Raw genomic sequence first — 6,000 nt, forward strand, 5'->3', positions numbered from 1 at the left:
ACGCTTTAATGCTTTGACTTCCAGCACTGGGAGACATCTGTCGGTTTGCAGACATTAACTTTATGGAGCAAAGTCTTAACAAGGAATTTTAAGGCGGATTTTCCCTTTAAGACATTGCCTGCTTTAGTGGAGGGATGCTCTTAATTGAAATAACTTCATTGCTCACATCATTCTGGAGAATGCTGAGAAATGCGATGCAACGAGAAGTCATTTTTAACAAATGAAGCAAGCATATATCATAATCTACTATATGGTCATGTTTTTGAACTAGGTGATTAAATACCATGTCCGTAAAGACAAATAGTCCCCCAGCCAGCCCAGGGAATGCTGTTTGTTGATCCAGGTTGTGCTGCTCGTTAATGTTGCTTCTTCCTGGCCAACCAAAATAAGCCGCACTTGAATAAAATAAATCGCTCTGACACACGGCTGCGTCATCAAACACTCGGGCCCAGAATTGCTGGGCTTTTCAGTGTTTCACCGGGTAGGTGTGTGTGTAGCACAAGTGGGAGAACGCAGCACAACTCTCCAGAGACACAATACATCAAGGTTGTTTTTTTTTTTCCAAAACTGCAATTGTTGTGCGCCTCGGTCACGTGTCAAAAGCGGTAACGGCGAATGCTCAACAGCGACCTTGGACAACACTGCATCTGCGAGTCTTCTTGGGCTAACTTGGATGTTAGTCCAAGTAATTAATTTGATATTTTTTGTGCCTCTGGTGAAAACTAAATCAGAGAGCGAAACATGGCTCGGATCTGTTTCGCTGCGGCATAATCCAATTTTCTCCGTGTGGCGTCATTTATTTCTAATGTTCATTAGTTTTAACATTCAAGTCAATAAATCAAACTGAGAACAAAAAGAGCTCCTCTTTGAATGCGTTCCAGCGCTGCGGATCCTTTGGCATTGAAACTGAAGGAACCGCGATTCGTCCATTATCCACATTCGGTTGTGTAGACCCAACAAGTTGTGAAAATGTAATTAGAACACCTAGCTATTAATATGAAGCAGTTGGAGGCTGGTGGCTGATTATTCATTACCTCTTGTCGACACACTCGCACAGCTGCCCGAGCAGTGTGTCGCTGTCATGGTCGCCCCATCTGTTTGGTGCTGGTGGTTAAAGTGAGCCGATAAATGAACGAGAGTCGGGAAACCAGAAAGGGCTTCAGAAAGGGGACTGTAGAGGAATATTTATATGTATATATATGTATATTAAAGCTGGTCCACAACAGAGGGAAGCAAACAATATATATATAGAGAGATAAGAAAGATCATCCGACTGTCCTGCTGTAAAAGATGCTATTTTGAGTGCTCGATCTCAATTAATCAGTCTGAATTTTGCTTTTCAGAAATTAATGAGCTTTAATCATTAGGTTTTGATTGAGTAATTAATTTCATTGAGTACATCTGACAGCTTTATGTCATGCACGGTAAAACTTGAAATTACACGCGAACGAAAGGAGAGATAACACCGCCGGCTTCGGGGTGATGGCGAAGTTTTAGCGGAAAGGGTGCGCGGCACAGTCTAAGATGAACATGAGGTGGATTTAGAAGTGTGCCATGCAAGTGGAAAGATAACCATACTGCCTCCCCAAACCGGTGATGAAGAAACGTCATGTAGAGTGCAAGCTTGCAAGCCCGGTGCTGGTGTGCTCGCTGTCTCGGCGGGTTGCACAGCAGATTAGCGTGATAGACAGAAGTGGATGTAAAAAGACAGGCAGAGCTAAGCAGGGAAATTCAGCACATTAGAGTTCATGTGTTGCATTCCTTGATTTAAACCTCCCAGTCGGTCTCTGTTAACGTTGCCTGTGCCAGTATTTAATAATTTGGACGTCTTTGTTGTTGGCTGGCTGGAGGGTGGGGATCGACATGGTTAGAATATTTGGCAGGACTGTCTCCTTGGGAAGGGGATCGTTACCTTGAAGGCAAATCAGCAGATGTGTCTCAGTGTAACGTGCTGCGCCGCATGCATGAGAGCTATACATGGTGCACTGTATTTGCCTTGTCAACAAATCCAATAAAAGAATTAGCCCATCTTAGCCTCTGATTTCCTTACCCTGTCTATTCCACTCAGCCCCGAGCCCATTCGTTTCTTCTGAAGACAGAAATATTGAAGAACAGAACACAAATATTCAGAGAAAGCACTAAGCAATTTCCCAAAGCAGATGGGCACTGTAGCTTTTACCAAAAAACTGTGCGAACCAGAGAAAATAGCTCACATGTTGGGGCTATTTTTAGGTGTGGATTAACACACATGAGGCGCATGTGTGAGTATTTACAATGTGGCAGCAGGGTGGCTGAAAATAAACTCCATCGCCCGTGCTGAGGGACATGTCACTAGTATTAGGACAACTGCACAGAGGTACAACATGGGACGGGATATCCTGATAGGATGTATCAGAATGGGCCTCAATCACATCTTTCCCTCTCAAGAAAAAGATGCCACACACTGCGGTGGTGGTGTTGTTGACGGAGACGTTTTCCATTGGCACTTCTGCCTGAGATGCCGAGGTGTGAACTCGCATATGAATCCGAGAGTAGAAACGTAGCGCGCACTGGCGTTTGCCTCTCGGGTCATTGCTTACGCAATGCACTCGCTTACAGTACTTATATTTTAGATGCATTGTATAATTGATGTCATTTGTAGCAGCTGCTGTATGAATAAACAGCAAGGTACAACCACAGAAGAGGCTAACAAGCAGGATGAATATTGCATAAGCATCTACCTCCTTGTTATAGGTTATGTGGAGTTAAAAAAGATGGAAGACAATGAGAAAATGACCTCCTTGCCACTGCAATGTCACAATGGACGCATAAGAAAATGTAATGGCTCATATCTTCGAATTATGGATGCCAAAACTCAGACAGGCTGTTTTGTTTTTTTCTTCTTCTTGCTCTTTCACATCACACTCTTTCATTTTTAATTAATCTCCAGGTTTAAGCTTGGGAAGTCTCACAAACCAATTAAATGCAGTCGGTCCTCTGCCTCGAGTTGTTCATCAACTCAGAGCCTCAAATACTCCGCCTGCATAGAAGCCCATGTGTGGAAGTGAGTGTGTGCGTCCATGTAGCTCCGCTTCAACCTCCTGGAACCTTCAAAGGAATAAAATACATGAAAATCCATCTTGGTTAAAATTCCTCATCCACCGTTGAGGGGAGATGCTCGTGCCGCTCCACGAGAGGCAAGGCCAGATAGGATCGTCCGAAACGGAGGCGTCGCGAGAGCCTCTGCCTTTTTAATCCATCACGCCACGTAATTTCGAATGCCGTTGACTGGGGACTGGCATCACAGGGCGATGCACTTCACAGAATATTGGTGCTGATTTACCTAATGGCTCCTGGAGAGAATCGAAATCTTGACCTTTAGCGGTCTGGAGGAAAATGACTGCATGCATTTTAGGCTTTGCTCAGCACTCAGACGACCACATTTCTTTCACAGTGACGAGGTGGTTTCCAGAAATGTCCACTTCATGAGGATTTGTCTTTGCTTTAGCTGCGCTAGCTGTGATAGTGGTGTTGGGGATGGTAATGTTGATTTGATGAATGGATTGGCATTTTTGTTCAGACATATTGGAAGTAGTGTCATGAAATACGGCACAAATATCCATAGCATCCTCTCCTCATCCTCACCCCGAGGACTGCACTCTGCCCAGCCAGCCATCACCTCTCCTCAGCCACAGCTGTGACAGAAACACAGGCCTCACACACCTCGCTGGATGCTGTTCATTCGCAACGTAGCTGGGGGAGCCACCGTGTGCTTTTAGCCTTTAGCCAAACCCAGCATGCGCCTGTTGGTCATGCAGCATCTTGGGCGTGTTTGATTTGCGTCACTTGGCGGTGCTCGCCGGGTGACGCATTAAATCGGTCATTAATTAAGGCTGACGCGACCTGTTTTTAATTCTCCCGAGGTACAATACCTAAAAATACCCAGGATAATGTCATCCCTAAATTTAGTGCGTTGTCATGCTGCTCACTAACTGCTAGGCTCATCCCTCACAACCCCCCAAACACTCAGCCGGTGAGAATACACATTCAACATGTTTGTTTTCCAGAGTTTCTCCTCTCTGGACACGGAAGTCTCTGGAGCTCTGCTCTCCTGCAGCCGCAGAGGCGACAGCAGCTTCTCCTTTGCTGCAGCTGCCGATTTAACGCCGTTGCTTTGCTCTGCTTTCAAAAGGCTTGTCACAGTCCTCCCCATCCAAAGGGTGGTGCATCAGCGCACATCAATAAGCGTGACGTAGCTCTCCCGAGGGGCTCCCCGCTGACTGAACACAAGGGTTTCTCCAAGATGTCAGATCTGACTGGATGGGAAGGAGGACAGTTAGTCAAAAATGGCCATTTTTATCTTATAGATATGAACTGATTTGAAGAAAAGGCTGGCACACAGATATGTCAGTATTTAAATCGCATTCTTCCTGCTAATTCCCGAATCTTTCCTCGTGCCTAATAAGCCACTGTGCTGCTAGCATGGCTGCACAAACCTATTCTTGCTTCTGTATTTTGTACCTGCAAAAGTGTTGCCTTCCCTCTGGTGCACTACACACGCATGTACACACATTCAAGTGAAATAAATGAGTAAATAACAGCAACACGTAGCACCTTATTAAAATGTAACTTGTGATTAATCTTTATGCCCCGCTATATCCGCTTTTGCCGACCCATTTTCACGCCTCCGCGCCCCCCGATGCGGTTCATAAGTTCGCGAAATTGCTCTGAAAATTAATAACACATCATTATGCATTTAAGGTAACACAATTAAACATCTTGTTATTGTCATGATCGTCCAAATAAAGGGCGCTATATTCCAGACCTGGCGCATCACAGGACATCACGCAGGGCTAATGGCGTTGAACGGGCAAGTGTGTAAGTGGGAAAACCAAGGGATCATGTGTGCGACACTAACAATACGAGGCTAAAAACACAGGGAGGGAAAGTCCTGCCGTCGTCACGGTAATTGTATAGCAGCGATACTGTAGCAGAAGAGCGCCTGCCGAAAACGTGGTCACACATTTGACGCGAACCGCATTTGATGGCTGGCTGACAGCTTTCAACTTGCGCCCGGCCTCCCCCAGCCTTTTCTCCCATTGTCAGAAAATATCTCGTCTCCTCTTGACTCAGTGTTGGGAGCTGGCGGCTCCTGGTTTGAGGCTGTGATGGGATTAAGGGAATAACTGCTACTCCACATTAAGGATGGAGATGAGGATGACTAGTGACTGACAAAACAGACTTCTGGGAGGGTTCGGTTGCTATACAGTATCAAGGTCAAGCAGTGGTGAAGGGAAGACTCTGTGCGGTAAGTGCCAGCTGCAGAGACGTGCTGAATGCGCGTCGGCCTGCCCGTTGCAGTTTTGGAAAGCGGCTCTGATGGGGGTTTTGCTGGTGGTGAAAGGCAGGTTTCGGGAATCACCCCAAGCGGTTTGCGGTTTCATCTGAAGACGCTCTCAAGGAGACCAAAAAGAGCTATAAATACACCAACAACCCTTCCTGCTGTTTTATTAGATCCCCCTTTTTTGGAAATACGTCTTTAAAATGATTTAGCTGGAAGAAGGGAATGGATTATATAGCTTAGAAGAAGCAAAGAAATTGCTTTAATGTACTTCACCTGCTCAGAGCACGCACACGCACGTGCACGTGCACGCACACACACTGTGTAGGAGAATGCCCACTGTATCCCTCCAATGGTTTACATAACTGAAATGATGTGCTCCAGCTCTTCCCTGCTTATCACCATGAGCCACACTTTATTGCCGGGGCCACCTCAAAGAAAATTAAATGCAGCCTCATCCGTTTGATACCCCCCCGAGCACATTTTGAGGTTCTATTGCTGCTGAGATACTGTTGAGCTGTTGTATTTTTTTCAAAACGCTCCCACCCCAAAGATCCGGCTAAGCGCCATATTTCCTCGCTGTTTTCTTTTCGCCCCCAATCACAATGGCTCGCATTAGCTTTTGACTCCTTTCTGCACCCCAGTGTGCCTAACAACGTCCTTCTGGGTGGTAAAAACAA

This window comes from Chelmon rostratus, chromosome 24, assembly GCF_017976325.1.
Source record: "Chelmon rostratus isolate fCheRos1 chromosome 24, fCheRos1.pri, whole genome shotgun sequence".
In the NCBI taxonomy this organism is placed as follows: domain Eukaryota; kingdom Metazoa; phylum Chordata; class Actinopteri; order Chaetodontiformes; family Chaetodontidae; genus Chelmon; species Chelmon rostratus.